This window comes from Molothrus ater, chromosome 2 (assembly GCF_012460135.2).
Source record: "Molothrus ater isolate BHLD 08-10-18 breed brown headed cowbird chromosome 2, BPBGC_Mater_1.1, whole genome shotgun sequence".
Classification (NCBI taxonomy): Eukaryota; Metazoa; Chordata; class Aves; order Passeriformes; family Icteridae; genus Molothrus; species Molothrus ater.
Window position 1 is genome coordinate 45,999,100 of NC_050479.2, and position 24,104 is coordinate 46,023,203.

A 24,104-nucleotide genomic window follows, 5' to 3' on the forward strand; every position below is an offset into this window, starting at 1 on the left:
GCTTAGAAACAGGGCTGATATGCTAAATAGATGTTTATAATGTTGGCATGATTTGAGCAATATGTCATTTCAATTATCTCTTCAGAATTGTTTCCCAGTTATTATTTAAGACCTCAAGAGCAGCTGTAACAGAATGTTTCTTAAGTGATTTTCTACTGTGAGGTTGGTGCTCAGATAGCAAAACACAAGTTTTGAATTAAAAGCAGTGAACCAGTAAATAACAAATTAATAAGGTTTAACTGAATTGAGTAGAGTTTAATTTATGAACTGAAGAGAAATATTGGTAAAGGAAATCAAGTAGGGAACATGTTCCAGTATTCCAGGGCAGAACCAACTCTGTTTTATTTTACTGTTTGCAACAGTTTGTGCAATTTAGCAATGCCACTATTAATTACAGCACTGGTAAAAAGTATTTGCACTATTTCTCTTTAACTAACTCATACAGCAACTTGTGCATTGAGCTGTATTCGACATTCTCTGATAATGAAGCCAGCAAAACAAACAAACAAACAAACAAACAAACAAACAAACAAACAAACAAAACTCCAAGAAGGGATTCTGTCATTCAGTTTCAGTTAATTCCTCTGTTATTCCTTTTCTTCAGTTTATTAGCATAAGCAGAGAAGGACATCTGAACATACAGCAATTGTTTTCTATAAGGTAAATCTGGATGAGTAAAAGAGAATACATCTCATTTTAGTACATTTTAATTTATGATCACAATAAAGAAATTAATACTTTCAGCAAAAAGACAGGATGCCCAGTTGAATGGTCTGTAATAAGCGAATATAAAGTAGCTTCTAGTAGAGATTAAAGTAATAGAAATATGATTCTCAATTTTTTCAATTTTTTCATTTTTTATTTTACTTCCCACATTTTCATAGGTATTTTAATAATTAACAACTTTACATAAATCAATGATAGATATACATAGCCATATGCATATGCCAAAATAAATATTTACTAGAAAATGCTGTTTTTCTACAAAATCTCTACATGTTTTGTTCTGGTCCTTTTAATAAACAAATTCAGATAGGTCAGTGGCAGTAACAATGAAGCTTGAAATGTAGGCTTATAAATATGATAATTCCAATTTATCTTCTTATGACATTTTAGTGCTACACTAGACAGCTGCTTACAAATAGGCAAACCTGTGTTTCCCTTCAGAAAGTAAAAAAAGAAAAACCTGATTATGGCTTGGGAAATAGCATAAGTAAGATATTTTAATTTTATCAGTATTGTAAGGAGTTGCAGTCTCCTGAAACCTTGCTTAAAGATTAGCATGACATGGCAGGTGGGTTGTTTCATTTCCATTTCTTTTTTCATTTTACAAAGTTCCTAATTACATGTCAGATTACAAGCAGGTAGCAGTTTTTTTCCTTATTAACTTTCAGTGTTGAAAGAATTGCATAAAATAGTTTTGTTATCCTGTGCAAAGCCCCAGGATTCTCTCGGATTAAGGACTGGTTCTTGAAATAGCTACTCAGTCTCTACCAAACTGTCAGCACAGAATATTGTGATTTAAGAATGAGAAGTAACACCATTCACTAGCAAAGGCAGATGTCCAGAAAATCTCATGAGCTATTTGAGTCAGCAAAGCCATGCTCTCACACAGGATGATAAGAAGATGGTCTGAGATACATTATTTTCAGTGAACCAATACTCTAAGTCTCAGTGTAATCACCCAGCCAAGAGTTCTTTCACAAAGTCTCTGATTTCTTAATTTTGGAGGAGGTCTGAGAAGAAATATTCCTACTGCTGGAACTGTTTCTTATTTCTTAGGAAGAACAGGATAATACAGTAATTGTCCTTCATCTGACAAGCAATTTTTGTTAATTTACAAGTAATGCTCTTTCTTTCCCCTTCACTTTATTAAAATTAAGGATTATACTGTTTCAGAGCTCCAGAAGGAGCAGTTTCTTACGTTGCAAAAAAGAGAGAAAAATCTGTATCTGTTATTCCTTATATCTTGGAAAGTAGCTCTTTATTTCATTTAGTTTCATGTGCACAATAATTAGCAATATAAGAACTTATAGAGTCTAAATAAAGGTATGAATTTTACTTTCTCTTTTTAAATATATAATAAGAACTTTGAAAATGAATGAATATATGAATGACTGTGGAGTTATTTGATTTTGTTTTCTTTAATGAATCTTACATTTCCTGTCAGCTACACTTTGTTATGTATTAATAAAATTTATTGAGATTGAAATGATTACCTAACTCCTCTCTGAAATACATACTTGTTCTCTGATTTCAGTAACCAATTCTGTTCATACTAGATAATAAACATTAAATCTTCTTTGAAAATGTATTTTTAGGTGTTCTCTTATGGAAAAAAATGAAGGTATATTACAGAAAAAGTAGGACAATCCAAAACAGTATTGAATTACTGTGTACATGCTTCAGTGTCATCATTTATATGTAAGTTTTGTATATTTTATTTATGAGATCTCTATTTCCTTCTCCATTATGTGTTAATTCTGCTTCACTCTGTTTGACAGCCAAGATGAGCTGTTTCAGACTCGGGCAATTTGTAAGACAGAGGAAAATCTAAGAAAAAAACTCTGAAAAAATTTTTTGTTTTTACTTTTACAGTTTTGTCAATGTCAGTTTAAAAGGGCAAGATTTTGAGGTGCTGACATGAATTAGCATTTTACAAACTTAGGGGAAGTTCCGCACTGAGCCAGAGATTGAAAAGCTCATCAGGTTAAAACATTGTGTTTTGAGCTACAATGGTGTAAAACTGATGGAGGCATTTCAAATAAAATTGAGCTTTGCATAGTGCTTCCAGTAATTTCTTTCTATTAGACACTGTTGTGGAGTTAAAAAGAATAGGGAAAGGAAATTACGGTGAATGTGGGGGAACCCAATGGAACAAGAAAAAGGAGATTTTAGAAAACTGAGAGCAAAAATAAAATTGAAAGAAATGAACTATATTTGAATGCTCAGAGATCTGAAAATCCAAGGGAAGAATTTTACTATGTTTCAGTGTGAAATAAACTGTGGATAAAGCTTTCCTTCATGGGAAGAAAAAGAAAAAAACTTCACTAATAAAGAGCTTTGATATGTACAATAAATGTATGACAATATAAATATGCAAACTACTTCTTTTGGGAATTTTCCCTTGATTCTATTAAAGATGTTTCACTCGTACATAATTTTGTAGATACAAGGACTTGAATATTACAACCTCCTCACTTCACTGATTTCCTTCATGTCTTCTGGTCATGTGCTTTTTACTTTTAAAGGCATGTTTATACCAAGTCATTCTTATCTCTTCAAATCTTTGCTTCACATATGGTATATCACGTTTCTTAGGCTTTGTTGTGCATGGAGATAGCTGCCAGATGTTCCAGGAACCTTTTCATTGTCTCTATTGATGTATTCTGTGCATTCACTTCAACAGACAGCTGATGTCTGGGAGTGTATAATATAGTCAAGGATGATTAAACATATCTTCTTACAGATACAAAAAAACACTTGAGTATTTGATGAACTAATTAGAAATGTAAGCAATAAATGCACTTAGAAATTCCCATTGGTAAGCTATACTATTTAAGTAAACTTCACAAGAAATCATTTTCTTATGCTTATTCAACAAAGTTTGCACTACAGGTTGAAATAAAAGAACCTCAGATGTAACTCATTTTCATGTTGTTTAATATATACTAATATCATGGGATTATTGGTGGAGTGTGGAAAATCCTTTTATATTCAAGTATTTAGGATAGCAAAATTTTTGTTGTGGTTAATAGTCAATACACAGACTGGAGCCTGAAAAATATTCTGTGTCTCAGGAGCTGAAGTTGCCCTTAAGGAAAGCTGCAAGCCATGGAGGTGCCATGCTGGAGCAGGCTGGAGTTGTGTCTTGCTGAGAGCCTGTTTTCCATCAGGTCCTGTGAAGCTGTGGGGAGCCCAGACTGAAGCAGTCTGCTCCTAAATCCGTACACCCATGGAAAGGGCCCATGCTGGGTCAGTTTGGGAAGACCTGCTGCCCATGGGAAGGACTCTCCCTGGTGAAGTATGGAGAACTGTCTTCACAGGTGGCACTCCGTGCTGGAGCTGGAGAGGAGTATGAGGGGGAAAGAACATCTGAGACAACTGGCAGACCAGAAGCCCCCTTCCCCACCCCTGTGTGCTGCTCAGGAAGAGGAGGCAGAGAAATTGTGACTGAATTTGATCATGGGAAGAACAGAGGGGTGGGGGGATGTTGTTTCTTTTTAGCTCTTGCTGTTTCTCATCATCCTACTCTATTTTTAACTGGCAAAAAATTAATTTAACTGAAGTGTAGATTTTTTTTTTTTAATATGAATGTAGCTGATGAGCGATCTTCTTGTCTTTGTCTCAACTCACAAGCTTTTTCACCTAATTTTCTCTTCCTATCCTGTTGAGGAGAGGGAGTGAGAGAGTGGCAAGATAGGGCTTGGTAGCCAGCCAAGGTCAAACCCAGCACAAGGGATTACACGTTTCATACTGATTTTTCTGGCCTTATTCTTTAAAAGGGTTTTAATTTCTCAGGGAAAAAAAACCCAAAAACAAAAAACAAAAAAACCCTATTTCTTTTTATACTGAAGCTCACATGCCCCATTTCAGGCTCACTTTTCAACTTTAATAGCAGCACAAAATATACTGAATATACTTGAACAAAATAGGGCCAATTACAGATCCTATTTATGAGTAATTCTATATTCTTAATTTCATAGCCTTTTGAGTTGTAACTGGCACAGGAAACAGAGATCAGCTAAAGAGCTTCAGTAAAGGAAATCTTGCTTTGCCAGTGCAATATTACTATCATGGTATAAGGGCAATGAGGTTGCTGCCAAGACAGAGTCTATGTCAGGTTGACACCACAACTGCAATTAGGCAAAGAATACTTTACTTTTTTGGTTATGGGGATACAAGAGAACCAGCAGGCCTAAAAGAGTGATATTCTGTTTCAGTGCATTCCTGAAATGTGGAACAATCTTCTACTCAGACTTTCTTCTCCCTCCACAGAGTAACACCTATTGTGTTCTGCTACAGAAGAATGTAACACTGATAGTGAAAAAATAATTAGTGATAAACTGCTTATGTATTATTTAATCAGGTTTAAAAAGAAAATGTGCTGAAAGGACATGTATTCCATATAGAGGTAATTACTTACTGAATTATGTGGGAATTAAATTAGGCTTTTACAGAAAATAAGCAAGCAAAATCCTTATTTGAAGGGTATTGCAGTGTGTAAAAGTGCCATTCATTTTGCAATAACTTAAATCCAAGGAACTGACAAAATGAAGATAATTTTTAGAGTACTTTTATACCCACACACCACATGTTCCCTGACAGATTGAATAATTTTCAACAGCAACTTCAGTCTGCTTCTGCCAGATAAGGAAACATTGCTTGTATTTTCAGTCTCTTTCATTGTGTAAAACATTTCCTTAGTTATTCTCCCATGCTTCTTCTCCAGTCCCAAATGCATATTGCATTGTTTCCTTAAGCTATGCATATGTAATAACAGTGAAGACAAATTCTTAATTGTATAGACATAGATTTAAATATTACATTTCTGTTTTGGTTTGGTCGGTTGGTTGTAGATTTGTTTTGTTTTGTTTGTTGCGTTTTTCTTCAGTTAGAGTTGGGTAGAGTTTACAGTACTGCAAAAATTTGACAAAATTAGAATAGTTGTGTATTTTTATTTGTATAGCTAGTTAACTCTCTAAGCCTAAAATGAACCAGTTTAAGTTATTAAAGATATCTCTCTGATATAAGCACTGACATAACCTTAGCTATAGAGGATTTAAAATTACAGCATCATCCTGCATACTACCTTTCATTGCCATATGTAATTTGTTTTGGCAGTCAATGAAAAATAAAATTGTTGGTGGAACTTTAAGAACATGAAAAGAAATATACCAGCTGTAAATGATACCTTTGCAGAAGAGAGATATTTGCAATTACCAATTCATACACTATTTAACTACTTATTAAGTAATAGTAAAATGAGATTTATTCTAGTGCACACTTTGTTCCCATAACAGATTATCTAGCAGAACTTTATATTTTCTGCTAGATAATCAAATTAGCTCAATAAATGGCAGCTGTTTGTGATTATCAGGTGTTTTTCATATGCTGTAATCTGGCTTTTTAAAATCTGAGTGTGAGTGTGTTGTTGTCAGAATTTTTCCAAATAAAAGCCCAATTACTTAAGGTATCAAAACAAATATAGAAAATTATGTGAAATAAAGAGTGTAGTGGCATATCACTGCCATGACTTTTGAAATATCATGGACAGTGGCTTGGCAACTAGATCAACTAGATCACCCAATTCCTGCTGGGATGCATCTCATCAGGTTCCACAGACTTGCCTAAGTTCAGGTTCTTCAGGTGGTCTCAAACCTGATCTTCTGTTACTGTAGGACAGACTTTGCTCCCCCACTCCCTGCCTTGCAGTCCATCCAATTGAGAGCTGTGAGGACAGAGATAACCAGTGGATAACAGTAATTAACAATTAATAATTAACAATTATTCTTAATATCAAGTTGTATTAAATTTCTATACACGCTTTAGAGTTTGAGTACTTGAAAGCACTATTAATTACACAGAAACTGTTTGTAGATTCAGAAACAAAAAATTTGCAACTCATGCAGAAGTGGTAAGAATTAAATTGAAAAATGAAGTACTAGTTTGGAGTCATTTTCTTCTTAAATCATTCATCACACTAATATGTGATGCAGGACTCTCACCAATATGGAATGAAACATTTTAGAGTCAAAGACAGATTTTGTCCCTAATGATGTGACTTTTGCATAAGTTATTCTGTGGATAGTGAAGCTGAAAGCTCTTTTATACATATTTCATTAATAAGTAGCAACTTATTTCTATGCTTGTATTCATTTTTTTAATTTATCTTTGCTGTCAATCTCATACATAGCATTCCACTTGCATTCACGTTGTGAACTATACTAATAATGCAACATGTAGTCCAATTTCATTTCATACTGTTATTGTTTTCAATTTAGATTAGTAAAAATCTGCTGTTCACTTAAATGCCATCCAAGCGAGGTCTATAAAGAAAATTGTTGGGAAACCAAGTGGAAAATAGACTCTTCACTGGAATCTTAAATGTTTGTTGGGGTGGTGGTTTTTTGGTTGTGGTTTTTTTGTTTTTTTTTTCCCTAAATGAGAGCCATTAAAACACAAGTTCATGTGGGACATCACTTATTCCAATTATTTTCCACAGTTTTTGGCAGGCATCGAAAAGATAACAACCAAAAAATACTTAAAAGTTTAGTGGGTACAACCACTTAGTGAAAAGGTCTAATTATCTCAAATGTAATCAAATGAAAATCAAATAACATTTGAGGAGCAGCAAGCAGCATATTGGTTACTACAATTTCAAAAATAGGTTTGGCAAATGTGAAGACACTTATCACTACTATTATTTCGTTGTACAAAGTTGCCACAGAAACCAGTATAGAATTCAAATGGGGATACATCTGATTTTTTGTAATATATTTCAAATCCATCTTAAGCAATTTTTTAGCTTATGTAGTAATATGTACAACCAACACTCCTAAAGGACTGTAGATATTATTCTCTGACATCTCCGTGCCAAAATAAACAGAATTTTAAAAGAAAAGATAACTCTATCTGTGTTTTTTATTATTAATCACACACATAAGATGGATTGGAAGTGACAGAGAAACTTGTCACATGTAGGCAAAGGAGGAATATTAAATAAGTACTTCCAGGGGGATGACTTACATGTGTTATCACTCAAGAGTGACTGTTATAATATAATATTTGAAACTTCTGCTTTATTCTCATAAACATGAGGGGGCTAGTTAGCTGTGGATTAAACAGTTAGGGCTGTAGTGCATCACTACCATGAATGCAGTGTTTAGGCTGGAGATCTGGAACATTAGGTGTGCTCACAGCTGTTATCCTCTCCCATTTAGGCTGAGGATGGCCACATTCTTATGAATCCAGAGAGCAGTTCTTATTTCCTGATGACACTGGCTTTTGACATGCAGGTCTACAAGCATCCTCTTTAACACATCTTTTAATGTAACCACCCAAATATTTTCTGTTTATCCTTTAACTTAGACCATACCTGTAAATAAAATATATTTCTGCTTGTCCTTCAGGAGCCACTCAACATGGCTGAAAATCTTGGAAGCCTTTGAAAGCGACTCTCAGTGAGTGACTGGTGTTCATATTCTCCAAATTAAAGAAAGAGAAATAAGCAGAATTGTTCACTTTACAACAGTGAGTATTTATCTGCTTTAAAGTTTATTCATAAGAAACTGTTTCAAAATAAATCAATCTATATTATGTTTTATCTGTTTGATATCCTATCACAAAATCATTTTATTGCACAGAAATGCTCACTATTTTTTACCTGTTAGGTTTGAAGCATTGTGATTTCTTTTTCTTATTTTTTGAAATACTTTCTGAAGACCACTACAGTTCCGCAAGTTTATGTCAAAAGAGAAATTTAAAGCATGGGTTTATTTCAGATAGATGAAAAAGTATTATGTACTCTGTGTCTGATATCTATAAATACAAAGAGTATTGCAATAAATAACACACATTCTTTTAAGAACTAAAACATTAAATTATTAAATCTCAAATGATAAATAAAGAATATGTTATGTAGCAAAATATAGTATAAGCCATTTATACTAGTATAAAATAATTTTATACTAGTATAAGAGTACTAGTATAAAAGTATATTTATATCCTTTATGAACTAATTATATAAAATGTATTAATACTATATATTATAAAGGATAATATTTTAGAAAAAGCATTAGGAATTTAATATGGAAATACTTGTTTTAAAATGCTTTATTTACATGCTGATTATGCTCTATATCATGTTATAATATTGTATTTTTCACTATATGTAATTTTAACATTATTTTATTATAATTCCACTATAATTATATAATATAATGTAATATCACAATATTAATCTATGTGATATAAGAATTTAACATTAAAAAGTGACTTATTAAATGTTGACAGACAGTCAAGGATGATTTCTGTTCTTCCTACATATCACTAAAATCAACTGAGGCTTATACACATACTGCTGTAAAAGTTTTTAGTTGTTCTGCATGCATTAAGGCTGGATTTTTTGTTATTGTAATTTTAATCTCTGGTAAATACCTTTGTCAATTATTATAAGCCTGGAGCCCTTGTTGTTAAACTTCTGTTGACTTTAAATTATGCTTGTTTCATATTTTCTTATTTATGTTAACATTTCAGTAATTGCCATAAAATAGCACTGAACTGCTAGTCCCCAGAGAACAGGGAAGCCCAAGGCATTAGAAAAGAATATTATGGGTTGTAGGACATGGTTCCTACAATGAGAATGTGTCTCCACATTGAGAGACTTGAGCAAACTTCTGCTAACTGCAGCCATAGAGGGACACACGTCCTGAGACAAAGGGACAAGACACCTCCAAGAAACCATATCAATCTCACAGATGCACAAGAAAATTGACTTGGAAAATGTGTTAAATCATGATACAGAAGCAAGAAAAGCCTTTGTGTGTGTGAGAAGCAAAGTAATAGAAAATTTCTTGCAGTTATATGCATTTCATGTTGTTGCCCCATGGCATTACAACTTTAAGGCACCTGGGTTAAGAGGATATTTTTCCCTCAGGGATGGTTTGCTTCATAGGTTCATGAGGGGCAGAAAAAAAGTGATTTTTATAAAAATGGTGAAATAGGAAAAGCATCTGCCAGATTGCCAGGTGTGGGCAAAAGCTGCTACCTTTGCTACCCTTCCCACTAACATACAAATTTCAGAGAAACAGAAGTCCTACACAATGGTATGGTTTGTTGCTAGGTGAGAGAGATGGAAACTGCACCTTTGCTTTCATGGGAATATTATGCATGGAATGCATCAAAGCACTCCACAGCTGTCAATAACAACAGATGTTTTAGTCCATGTTTTAGTAAAAGAGCAGCTACAACTTTGGGAATTCTGCTTCCACATGAAAATAAAACACAGCTACATGAAAAAATGTTTGTCTCATATAATAAAAAAATAAAATTAAAAATCCATGAGTGCCCAAACTGGGTTCTTTTAGCAGCTGAACTTTTTGTCAGGTGGCATTTTCTAAAGAATAATGCATCATTTATCCTCTAGAGACAGGATAAATCTGGTATAACCATGCAGTCAGCATGAGTAGAATTACAGGTTTTGCCTTGGTATCTTAACAGAAGCCCATTTCTAGACATGCAGAATCAAGTTAACTGGTTCAGTTGAATAATCATGTCATGGACACATATGGCATAAATATTGTGGGATCATGGTCTGAACAGCATTTTTGAGTTTATTAATGGAGTTGATGAAATGTAATCCTCTTTGTCATTGCCTCCACTCTGTATTGGAAATAAAGCTGCAAGTGACTTCAAAATCCTCTTCTCCCTCCATCTTCCTTTTTAAAATGACAGAAGAATTTTCTTTAAGGTCCCCCCCATGTATTTTATGAGATTAGACAAGTTTCAAGGAAGCCTATGGCAAGAGAAAAATGTTTCTTACTTTAGCTGTTTGATGTCTTCATTGCTTGAAGTACAAGTCGATCTTTTTTTCCTTGCAAAATGAGCAAATTTGGCAATTCTTCACCAGTTCTTTATTATTTTATTCATCTGGGGTTCTTATTTCTCCTGGACTTTCTGGTCTTTCTCTTCCTGGAAGTTAAATATTAAACTAATACAGACAGGAATATGTTGAAGTCTGGTGCCAAGTCTTCTCTTATACCAGCACTGTTTTATTGACTGGAATAGAGATGCTTAAAACTGCCACTTGTCTTATAGAAAAATGAGAATTAGAATTATTATCCCCAGAGCAAAACTAAAGTTACTTATTAAGAAAATCAACAACTATAGGTAATGTAGAAAAAATCATACTTAGAATGGCATTGTAAAAGTCGCTCACATGACATTGTCTAAAATACAACAAATATTTCTGGTAGTTCACTCTAAGATATATGAGCTTATACTAGAATAAATGGATGCAAGGATTACTAGAAAAATGAGATGAGAGGCTAATAGATCTTTGACTGTTTATGAGATATAACTGCAATCTATACATCTACAAATGATGGAAGATAGCCATCCAAACTAAGAGCAATCTTGGCACATGAGTAAATTGATACAAACTGTGTATGAATACATTCAGTCTAGAAAGGACATTTTCCATCTATCATGCAATGATATTCTATAGTAGCTTCACTCTCAGTGAACTATGAGCAAAAAATGTTGCTATATTCAAGCAAATGTTTGATATATCATGAAAATAATTACACACTCTGATTGTCTTCAAGGGCATGCAACTGACTCAGTGCTTCAAAAGTATGATTACTACTATAAATCTCTATACCAATTTAAAGATTTAACTGAGATTCCTGAAGCACAGAAGCAGCATTTTCCTGCAAATGGCTGAAAAAAAAGAAAATAAAAGGAAGAAAATAAGGAGAGATGTCAGTTTCATTGAGAGCAAAGTTGCAAATCTGTACAAAACCACACAGGGAAAGTGATTACAAAAATAGTCTGTCTCAAGCATCTGGCTGAAAATTGAATTCTGACAATTTTCAGTGTATCATGGGAATATCTGTGAGCTAAAAGTTTTCTCCAGCTAGACAGACTGGAAGTTGCATTTGTACATGTACGTGTGTATGTATATAATTGCAAGCAATACAACATGCTTGACATCTCATCATCAGAGAAGGAATTATCCACCTAAAACTATTGAAATTCTGCTTAGGTGTAATATGCTGACATTTGTTTCATATTAATACTCAGAGCAGGGTGCCATCATTGCTGACTCCACACTCTCTTCAGGTAAGCTGTGCCTCTGGTGCTCAGATAGAGACAACACTCCTGTGTGGCAAGACAAGAAGTTGGGTTTTATTTGTTGCATTAAATAAAGAGTCACCATGGTTTTAAAAGGAGTCTGAACCACTCCATGGATGACAATTCTGTGTAGTGTGCTTTGTCTGTCCACCATCTCTTGAAAGCTGCATCAAAGTGAGGTTCCCAACAATGGGAGAAAGGTAAGGGTTACTCATCATCCATAATTCTTTTTCTTATCTTATTATTAAAAGAAATTTATTATGCTTTTGTGCCTTTTATATTAACATCTGGGATGAAACCTACAAACTCTTCAGTGCAAACCAGATATTCTTTATTGTTACAGAAAAAAAGTATTATTCCTGGATATATTTGTATTTTTTTTTCCTCACATGTGATATCAAATCAGACACCTAAAGTTCTTTTTCTCTAATAAGTAAGTTGCTGACACTCCACTTTATGCATGCTATCCATTATTATAATTGGAAACCACAGTAAATGAAGAATAAACTGCAGATCAAAAAATTATTGTGAAGAAAATAATGCAAAGCTCCATGTCATCTAGGTAGACAAAATTCATAGATGTTTTGTTCCTTTATTTCTTTTGTTTGGATGCTTTTCCTTCTCTTTTTAGCTCATGTTTATTCTAGGCATACTTCCCTCATGCCCTTACACTTTTCCTTTTTTCTAATTAATCTTCCTCAATTCTCATTTATCATATCAGAATTTTTTTCTGTTTTACTCCTAATCTTTTCATATAAATAAAATCAGCATCAATTATATGTGCACCAACAGATGAGCATGAATGAATATATTTGATATCTCTGTTTTGCCATAAGGAGTTTAAGATTCCACATATACTTTTCTATTTTCATATTTCCAGGAAGGCAAGAAAAGCAGTAAACTCAGATGTTTCAATATTAAAGCAGATATGGTAAAAAATAAGGATATTAGATTAGTAATTTCATAACATATGTCTTCATATATGTTTAAAAAATCAGTCTGTGCTGAGCCAGGAGCTCTAGGAAGGTCTCTACCTCACTTAGAAACTTGTCAAGGCATTTATTGTAAGTGTCAAGTTTTATCATCACTCCCAACAGAGTATATTTATAGAGGTTGTAATATGGGGTTTGATTTATGAGCTCAGAGAGTACAGCATAAGCACATATTTGTAAAGTTGAGTATTGTTATCTAAAATTATTATCCTAATAATGATAGTTCATAAATTACCGAGCAGCTTAAATATTTACAGTAAAACCCATTGCAGTCCTAATTGCTGCTTGTTAGAATACTAACACGACTGTGACTGGATCATGCACTGTTTCTTGGCATATCATTACCAAACTTGTCTGTGGGATCTGATCCAAAAGAAAACTTGAAAAGCACCTGCATTCACCAAAGAAATTCTGTTTGAAAATGCACTGGTTTCCTCTCTTTTATGCTTACTCCCTTTGTGCAAAATTAAAATATTTGCTTGAGATAGAGAAGATATGATTCAAAGCTCTTGCTGCTTAACTAGATCAGTTGCATGTGTCCTTCCTTCTTGATGTTATTGAGTCTTGGATTAAGTCTTTATTTTGCATGTATTTTTAGTGAATAAACTTCAGCTATTCTCAGCTTTACCACACTATAACCCATTCCTTTGGTTAGTCTATCCAAATAAAGAAACATTTATTTTTCCCTTTTCTTTATTTCAGAGAACTCTACAGGAGTTATAAATGTAGATTATACACTATTCTTGATCTGGATTTTTGGTTTTGTATTACATTGCACTACAATGGCTTTTTCTGCAACATTTACAAGTAAGGTTTCTATAATATATATAGTGGGGAAAGCAATCTGATGCCTAATAAAATGCCTTGTTTTCTACAAAACCCAACCTGATTGGGTTTTTTTCTTAATTTTTTTTAAACAGAGGAATTATGCTTTCTTCTAGTGTTCCTTTTTACTTCTTAAAAAGTCCACTAGACACCTTATGTAGATGATAAAATGATGAGTTTAATTATGTGTACTTTTAAAATTAAAATTTTATGTGTTTTTGAACTTAAAGAAAAACATAAAACATGAGGAAATATTTCTAACTTACTGCATGTGGAAAGGAAACTGTGAGAAAGGGAGGGAGTCTGTTTATGAAAACCGTTCAGTCTTACATGTATTTAAGCAGATGTACAGCAGACACAAGTGGAGGTTTTAGTTGCTTCACCTCCACCTCCTTCTAAATCTCAATCCATACCTATCTCACTTCTGGATGATTTTCTCTGCTTCTTTTTTACTGTACTTGAATTTTTAACAACCAGAATCAGACATTTCAGGCAGTTTCTCCTTTTTCCTGCCTAGTATGCCAGACTATGTCACAGAGTATGAAAAAGATCCCCAAGGAAAACTCATGGTGTTCATCAGTCTGCCTCTTTGAAGTCTGCTTTTATTACATTTGGTGCCTTGCCCATTCAGAAAACCAAGACAGAAAATTTTCTACATATTGTTTTATATGACCTTGAAAATGTCTTATACTCAGTTCCACTCTTTCTATTGACCTGCATTTGGCAATCGTAACAGAACCTCACTATTACAAACCTTGGTCTGCTGCCAGAACTGGAGGGAAGAAGGTACAATGCCTGTCAATTATTATTTCCTCTGCATTTTGTTGATGAAACAACTCTCCAGACACTTTCTGAACCCATCCAATGAGATTATCTTTTTTTGAATTCTCTTTTATCTTTGAATTCATACCTCCCTTTTTGTGTAAGTTTTCAATATTGGCAGCTGGACTTGCTTTTTTTCTACAGTACTCTTCTCTTTTATAGAGTATTCCAGATTCAGGAATCTTTTGCTTTTTTCCCCATTGACAAATATGTGTGAAAAATGTTTTTCTTCAGCATTTTTGGTCAATAATTTGGAGATAAAACCATACCCTCTACCCCACCAATGCCCTTTAACTTAGCAATTATCCTTGACATGCTATTTTTAAAGAAATTAAAGTTTTTCTTTTTTTTTAATTGTTGTAAGACTTAGGAAACAAGTTCTTTTCTCTGTTCACAGTAGTTTTGATTCTGTAACAACAGTGTTAGTTTTTCCATCTATAAAAGAGAAATGCTTCCTGACTTAGAATATATAAATGAACTGCAGAAATATCATACACCTTTGAATAGTTGCATAAACAGCCATCACATTTCCAAATCCTTAAGAGGGTTAAGCTAAGAAAACACCTAATAATTACAACAGAGATGTCAGAATTAAGTAGAATTTAGCCTGTAGGGATTGGTACATTGGTTGCTTTAAAATCATTCTTCTAGTTTGAAAAACAGATATGATAAGATAAATAAGGGATTTCTAGGTTGCAAATTATAGCTTGCAATGCTAATATTTAGAAAAGGATGACTAAGAAAATTCTAGAGATGCTGGGCTTGAGAATTTATTCAGCTAAAACCTTTTTTTTTAAATTTACTTAAACAAGGAAAAATGTTTTCATTGAGCAGAAAGGATAAAAAATCATTTTCTGAGGACATACTGGTATTTCCAATATAAAGCAAATGACTGATCGTTACTCTGAATCTACTAAATTGCTCTAAGTTATTTGTGGAAAACTGTATAAAAGCCATGCATATATATTCATGTGCTTTGGGCTGGACTGAAATGATAAGCAAAGAATGTTGTTCTGGGGTGAAAGGCACTGCTTCAGTGAGATATGAACTAAAGCTGTCCAGGTCAAAATTGTCCACTGAAATAATTATTATGGACAAAATCACCAAAAACCTTGGTATATATCTGTGTACGGGTAATAAAAAAATAAATTGAAAAATACAAATTAATTCTTAATTTTTACATTCTTATAACATGTTTGGGGAGGCAGACAAAACTGTAATTGTAAAGCAGTCAAAACCAGCTAGTTTGGTTTTCTGGGGCGATGCGATCAGTAAGCCTGCTGTCAACATATGGCTATCATCTGAGTTGGTAAGGAAAAAAAACCTAGAAAAACAACAGTTCTTTGGTGGGAATAAATGTACAGACTACCAAAATCTTGAGGGAGGCTGATTCTGAGGTTGAGCTGCTGCGGGTGATGGCCAGGCTACCAGCCAAATCAGATCTGTTGACGTGTTGGAATGACTGTGCTTTTTCCTCAAACTCGTGCTTGCGTGCCACAGCTGGGCCACAGTGTTTTACATGGGTTTGTATTCCATACAGAATGTGGATTTGCTGTAATATAGAGATCATAGAATGGAAATCATAATTTTCCCACTATACTCATATTCTGTCTTTAAAAATATTTAAATAATAGAATTATAAGAAAAGACCATTAAGTCCAATTGTTAGCCTGACACTGCTAAGTCTATGACTTAGTGCCATAGTTACAGGTCTTTTATAGAACAACAAGGAAGATGACTTAACCAGTTCCTTGGACAGCCTATTCCGATTCTTGATAACCGTTTTCGTGAAGAATTTTTTCCACATATCCAAAATAAAATCTAATGCATTTTACTGTTGGGATTCTGTCCTCATGGCTACCTCAAATTACCTTAATTTTCTCCTCAAACTGCCTCAAATTTCTCCACAACACATCTGATTCATGACTTTATAGTTAAGAAAAAGGGAGCGTGTGAGCTGAAGAGTTTGCAGTGATGTAGCACTGCACTACACATTGCCATTGCTAATGCTGGATGTCTGCAAGGCCTCAGGGCCGGGGCTTATCAGGCCTGCTCTGTCTGAACTTTTGTTGACCCTGCCTGCAAATTTGTTTTGCTTGGTTTAGTAGCGACAGAAGTTTCCTCATTTGATCAGGTAACTACAGATGATTTGCTCTACTTTTAGAACAGTAAAACCATAGTTGCAGTAAGTATTTATTCTGAAAAAATTGCACAGCTCTAATACAATGCCATAAAATGGAGAAATACATATGTGGTAGGACAGCAGTGACCCGGAGAAGTCAGTACACAGGACATGGTGCAGAGGAGTTCAGGCATAGGGGTACTAAGAGATAGGGAACAGACAGGGCACTACAGGCAATGCAACTATGAAGAATTCACCCATGATCAGTTAAAGAAATTCTAATTCTGGCATGGAGCTGGACAATATTGATTTTCGAGGCAAAAAAGAAAAAAAAAACATATGTAGAGCATGTGGATACAAAGTGAATTTGGATGTAACATGGAGCTTCGGACAAATGAAGGGGAAAAAAAGGCTGTTAAAGTGCGTTAGGAAATCTGTCAATGTTACCCCAGCTGGTCGCTTACACAGAGGTAGGGACATCTATCAACATGAACATCACAGTCCTTCCTGTAAAGAACTCCAGAATCCAGAAGTCATGGCCAACCTTCTCACCTGCAACAGACCTGTACAAAGCAGACTGGAAACACCAACCTCAGGGCCCAGAGGAGCATTGGGAGGGTGGCCATAATACTTAGAATAAGGGTTGAATCTGAAAAGTGTGTGCACAGTGATTTTGTCTGCATTCTTTTTTCTGGTAACAACTAGATCCAGACCAATGAAGATTAGACTCATTATTTCATTTCTACCACAATTGAAATCTTGGCTTTACTTACATACTAGAGCCATTTTTTGGCTTTCAGCAGAATTAAATATCTTATAATGACTTCACATTGATTGATAACCATTGTGCTATCAAGTAATTTTAGCAGTAAAATGTGCATCTTACTGTCAGCAATTTTAAAGAACTAGATTTTGTTATTTTATGCAGCTTGAGAGAAAAAAATAAGTCTGTAAAAGTAGTTTAATCGATAATCATCTTCAATAAAATTCAGCAAGAAGTTTCCTTCTAAGATCTATATGGACACTTGAAATGAGATGGTAAAAGGAGGAAGGAAGTGGTGGAAGTGGCGGAAGTGGCGGAAGTGGCGGAAGGAAGTGGCGGAAGTGGCGGAAGGAAGGAAGGGAGGGAGGGAGGGAGGGAGGGAGGGAGGAAGGAAGGAAGGAAGTGGCGGAAGGAAGGAAGGAAGTGGCGGAAGGAAGTGGCGGAAGGAAGTGGCGGAAGGAAGTGGCGGAAGGAAGTGGCGGAAGGAAGTGGCGGAAGGAAGGAAGGAAGGAAGGAAGGAAGGAAGGAAGGAAGGAAGGAAGGAAGGAAGGAAGGAAGGAAGGAAGGAAGGAAGGAAGGAAGGAAGGAAGGAAGGAAGGAAGGAAGGAAGGAAGGAAGGAAGGAAGACAAACAAAAAACCCCAAAACCAACCCACCTAACCCTATATAAATATTGGATATCAACCTCTATGTTAATGGTGACAATTGGGGATTGTAACAAAAATACATAAAACAATAAATACAGTCAAAATAGTAATGTCTCTGATTTTCTTTTCTCCACTCTGATGCAATCAGTCTTCATGTCCAGGATGAATAGGAGACTTAAGTGCCACAATGGCAATTTTAATTGGACTTCAGAAAAGTTGGAACAGGTTGCCCGAAGAATATTATGAGTTTCCAAGACTGAAGGCTTTTGAGGGCAGCCTGAAAATACACTTGACAGCCATGAGCTAGGTAAGTCTGATCATGCTATGAAGTGGATGCTCTATAGTTCTTTTCCAGCTGGACTGTACAACACTGTGCCATTTACCTTTGATCTGCTGAATGCCGGCCTGGGAATGCCGGTTTCGTGGGACCGCTACAGCTTAGTCCATGAGAAATACTATGTTTCTTTGTTTGCTTGCTATTTAATTTCAGCCTTTTTTTGGAATAAAACCAGATTTTAGAAAGCTTCCCACGAAGTTCAAAACCTATTATTGAGTCAGATTTAGTGCAGAGCTTATGTCTGACACCTTCCAGGGTAATGGCATTTCACAATCCCATTACTTTTAAGATTCAGAAGCACTTCAGAAATCTTCCCAAAACCACAGTTGCCTTGACACTATTTTCTCAGTAGCTACACAGAAAATAGAGCTCTTGTTTCTATTTAAGAACTCCAGAAATAGTGTGACAGGAAATCAAGAAGTTTATGATTAACAAAAGGTCATCTTAGCCTCAGAAAAGGACAAAAAAAAACCCAAATCAAGAGCAAAAACAATCTTTAGGTCTTAGAGAAGCAGTTGGCAAAATTACATTTTTAAAAAAGGAAAAATAGCAGAAAAATACAGGAAAATGTCACTCCAAGTATAAGTTTGTCCTGTTCTTTTTTCTGTGATTTAATGATGGCCTGAGTACGAGAAGCCCATGCTACAATCTTAGTTCTGGTAGTGATACTTGTGTTACTGAACTGCCACTTTGCTAAGGAAAGTAACATCTCCAATTATTTTTAAGGGCTGTAATTATTGATTTTAATCAGGAAGAAAAAATCTATTTTTCTTTTTTTTTCTTTCCAAAATTCAGCTTTAAAGTCTTATAGAACTGATCAAAATAAATCAAAAGAAGGTGATATAGATTTTATATACACTTCTCAGACTTCACAAAAGGGATGAGAAAGAGTTCAGAGAATAAATCTTGATATTTGTTTGCAGATTTTTTGCTGATCCATCTCTCTTTTCACAGAGGTAAAATTTGTAAACTTACATTTGTAAGCTTACATTTTGTTTCTGTAGATACAGATACATGTAGACACAGAGATGAGTCATGTGAATTTCTAAGAAAACAGTGATCTAGCATCTTTCAAAGGCTTGTGAGGAATGTTAATATGCCTAATGACAGCAATGTGCACCCTGAATCAAGATGGCAATTGTGTATTTGGCTTTTAAATTCATCTTGTTAGTCTTATATACCTGTTCTTATCTTGCGGGCACTAATGCAAACATGTAAATAAATATAAATGATGGTTAAATAGAGCCTTCCAGTCTAGCACAGAATTTAATTTCTTAATTCAATATGTAGATCTCTACTAAATATAACATAAAGCATGTGCAGAGAATATTAGGCACAGAATATCATTAAAAGCTCACATCAAAGAATCCAGCAGCAAAAATGTTTGCTCTGCTCTTTAGTTTTGGCCTCTGGAGGTACCATAAAAACAGATACTGTTCTGATTCTGGCATAATGATTTGAAAAGAGTAGAGGGAAAAATATTTTCCACCTTTATGGGATTTACACCTTTATACTTCTTCAGTCATAACAAGCAGGGTGTTCAGGAGCCAACAAGAAAAACTGCTTCTCTAAAAGCAATTATTGTCTTAGAGGGTGTGATGACATTCAACTTACAAGTTTACATTACATATCTTTTCTTATACTGTAATACATAAAAACATGAAGGGCTTTATCCTTTAAGAGAGACCCAACCACTCTAAAACAGGTGGACAAATGAAACTGACCCCAGAAGTCAGCCCAGAGGGAGCCCAGGAAAATAAGTGATGTCAGTTTCACTTTAAAGATGATCCATGTCACAGAGTTTTTAAATTGTTTTCTTGTTCTTGGAGCTAGAACAACCAACAGTAGGTAGTGATCCTTACTTTCTCAGGATGTTTTACCCCTTATTACAAATCATTTTTTTTTAAATAATTTAAAACTATTTGTTGTCATACAGTTCCTTGCTTTTGCAATTAGTTTGTGTCAGTTTCTAGGCACTTAGCAATACTTCAAAGATGTTGCCTTTTTAATTTTTTTTTTTTTTTCTAACAGGCCTCTGGTTCTCAGCTCCAGTTCCCATGCTCATTGTTCCCATGCTCCCAGCTCCAGGCTGGCGGGCAATTTCTCCATAAGTATTTCAGAAGACATTTTCCTCTCATCAGTAATCTTCCCCTTCTAACAGGTTGCCTTTCTGGCTGCTTATCTTAGGGAGAGAAGGAAAGGAGGTAATAACAAGATCGACATAATTTATCTTATTTGTGTTCTGGAATGATCTTACTCCTTTCTTGAAGTGTCTCAGTATTTATGACTTATGACACTGGGAAAAATACATAAAAAAAACACTTAACAAAATGAACAAGGAGGACCCTGGATTTTATTATTTTTTCATTATATTTGAAAGTCATCACTGGAAGAGAAGGACTTAAAATTTCAACCTAACCGGAATTCATTATTCAATAGTCACCCTTATTACAATTATATTGTAATGAGAAGCCAAAATTTACAATTTTTGTTAACTCAGGCTTTCTCCCGAGGCCAGAAAAATAATGATAAAGAAAGATGAGGGTTGGATTGTGCATAGCATAATACAAGGCCTCTTGTATATAACTGTTGAGCAAAAAAAGTGAATTGGAAAGATAGTACAGTAGCACACATGGTTTTGTATTACTGGAAGTCACCCTGTATAGCTGCCAATAACTTCCCACTAAATAGGAAAAATATCATATAGTTAAGCACACCATTAGTGTGCTTATAATAACATTTAGATTCTCAGTGATGTACTTACCCTCTATATATGTTAATATTTCATTTTTTTTCCAAACTCTGAGTGAAAGGGTTTTTCAGAACCCTTTTCAGAATTGCTTAAAAATGTGTTTGTATCTGAAATCTGTAATGTCTTTCCCTCAAATGGAAATGCCAGGCTGTTAAATTATGCAAGGAAGGTTAAAAAGACTCTGTACTTCTACTGTTTTCCAAAAAAAAGAAGACTAAAAAAAGGAATAATTGGTGATTAACAGTGTAGTTTTGAACTTTCAGAGAAAAAAAATACTTTTTTTGAAAAATATGTTATCAGCAAGTCTTAGGACCATTAGTAGTAGTATTTCTTTAAAAGACAAAACTATAATGAAATAAATCTAATTAATTGTCACTGGTGTGTGGAAGAAGTAAGTCTTTTGCTCTCTGGAGAATGGTAATTATTACTGCTTATGATATCTGCTGGTTTGGATGGAGTTGTTTTCATGTTTGGGTTTTGGGGGGGGTTGTTTGTTTTTTTGATTGTTTGCTTTTTCAGTTAATATTACCTGTGAAAAATTGTCTTAAACTGCATGACAATTGATAATTTGCAGATGATGTTGATTTGAGCAGAAGAGTTGGTCTGCTGGAGGGTAGGACATTACTGCAGGGGGACATGGACAGGTTGGATCTCTAAAGCCAAGGCCAAGTCTGAGAAGTTCAACAGTGCCAAGTGCCAGCAGAAAAGCACCTGGGTATTCAGCCAACTGAATATGAGCCAGCAGTGTGCCCAGGTGCCCAAAAAGGCCAATGGTCTCTATCAGCAATAGCGTGGCCAGCAGGACCAGAGAAGTGATTGTTCCCCCTGTATTTGGCATTGATGAGGCTACACCTCAGGTGCTGTGCTCTGTTTTGGGCCCCTCACAACCGGAAAGAAAAGACACTGAGGTGCTGGAGTGTATCCAGAGAAGGGCAATGGAGCTGGTGAAGGGTCTAAAGTACAACTAATACACATTTGATGGAGCTGGGATTATTTAGGCTGGAGAAAAGAAGGCTCAAGGGAACTTTATTCCTTTCTATCACTACCTGAAATGAAATTGTAGCCGTGTGGGTGTTGGTCCCTTCTCCCAAGTACCAAGTGACAAGGCAAGAGGCAATGGCCTCAAGTTGTTCCAGGAGAAGTTTAGATGGGATGTTAGGAATAATTTCTTCTCTGTAAGGGTTGTGTTTTGGAATGGACTACCCAGGGAAGTGGTTGAATCACCATCCCTGGAAGTATTAGAAAAATGGGTAAAGGTGGCTCTTAGGGACATGGTGGTGTTAAGTTAATAGTTGGACTCAATGATTTTAAAGGTCTTTTCCAACCTGAAGGATTCTATGATTCTTTCAGGTAATTCAAAATGTGAATATACTTGACGAATTTCCAAATTGTATGACAAACTTTGCATATATTTGAACCACTCAAAAGAACCTGCAGTAGGCGTAGGCTGCATGTTACTCTCTGCGCTTAATGCAGGTCTCATCTCTCATGCATCACTCTTTGAAGATCCACTACAAGTTTATTTGTATTACTGAATCTGTGAGGACTAGAGGATATATTTTTGGCATATAGATATATGTATAACTTATATCAATGTTCTCTGAAAGTTAATTATTATAGAAATAGGAATGATATCATAATTTATTCTGGGCCTGGTTCCACCACTTTTCTGCCTTCAGAGCTGAAGCCAGAGAAAAACCCAAGTAAATCAGTTAAGTCTCTCATAAATAACATAGTATTTATCTTGAATGAGAATGAAAATTTGGTATTGAAGATTCTACGAATACCTTCATATGTCAGATGGGATTGCTTATGAATGCTGCAGATGAAAATGCTAAAGCTACTTCTCTTCCTTCTTATCAAAAAGGACAATTTCAACACTACAAAGGAACTTATTGTCAACTGGGTTGTTTTCAATTCCCTTGAAATGCTTGCATCTTATTCTGAGTCTTTTTAAGAAAATCACGTCAGAAAAAAAAAAGGAAAAGGCAACAACTGCTTATTGTGTTTTATTAATACAGCATAAATAAAAAAGGACAAAAACAGTTCTGAATGGAAGTAGAGAAGATGAACAGCAAAAAACCTTACAAGAAGAAATTACTGTAAGTCCTATGGTTTGTTTCTGGTTTGTTCATTTTTTACGAAGAAAAGTATTTAATATTTCATTCTCCTCTGATTTCAACTGAAAGAATTAAGTTACTGCCCTAAAGGTATTATTAAATCCTGCAATTCTAAACTATTAGCAGGAAGCACTGGACATAATGAGGGCAGATTTTGGCTCTCAACACACATACTGAAGCCTGTCAGTTGGAAGCTTAGGCTAGAATTTTAGGCTGCATTAACTACATTTATAATACTGATTCCATATTTTGTAAAGGAGGATGTTTATAGAACAGGAAGTAATGAATTAGAAAAATTATTTACTATGTGAATTCAAAGATGTTTACATAATTTTGAATAGCATTATATATATATGCATAAATATATATTTTCACATACATACCTAGACAGTGACAAAATTCCTACTTCCATGGTTCAACAGTAGTTTCTGAATTCAACTGTTTATATGCTGATGAAAATTTCCAATAGACATCTTTATTATATCATTGCTATTTTTCATATCTCTTACACCTCACCAGAATCTGCTGCTAACAGTTATCATAGTCTTAGTTTTATCTGGTAAATCCTCCTCTAAATCACTATGATAAACCAACTGAATGGTAAAGCTTCACCACCTCATGAAGCTCTAATTATTTCATTTTCATTTAACTTTTAGTAAGGCAGATAAAGAGCAAACTAATTTATTTCATTTTGTCTCTTCAGTTTGACATAAATGATTCTAATTCCTGCTTGCATTTGAAGTAGCTTCTTTTTTTTACTAAAGAGTCACTCTCATAGCAAAAGAACATTCATGCTCAGAAATAGCAATCATGAGAGAAAGCTCTATTGCCTGTGATAATTTTTGCTTACAAGATCTTTCTCCCAATTT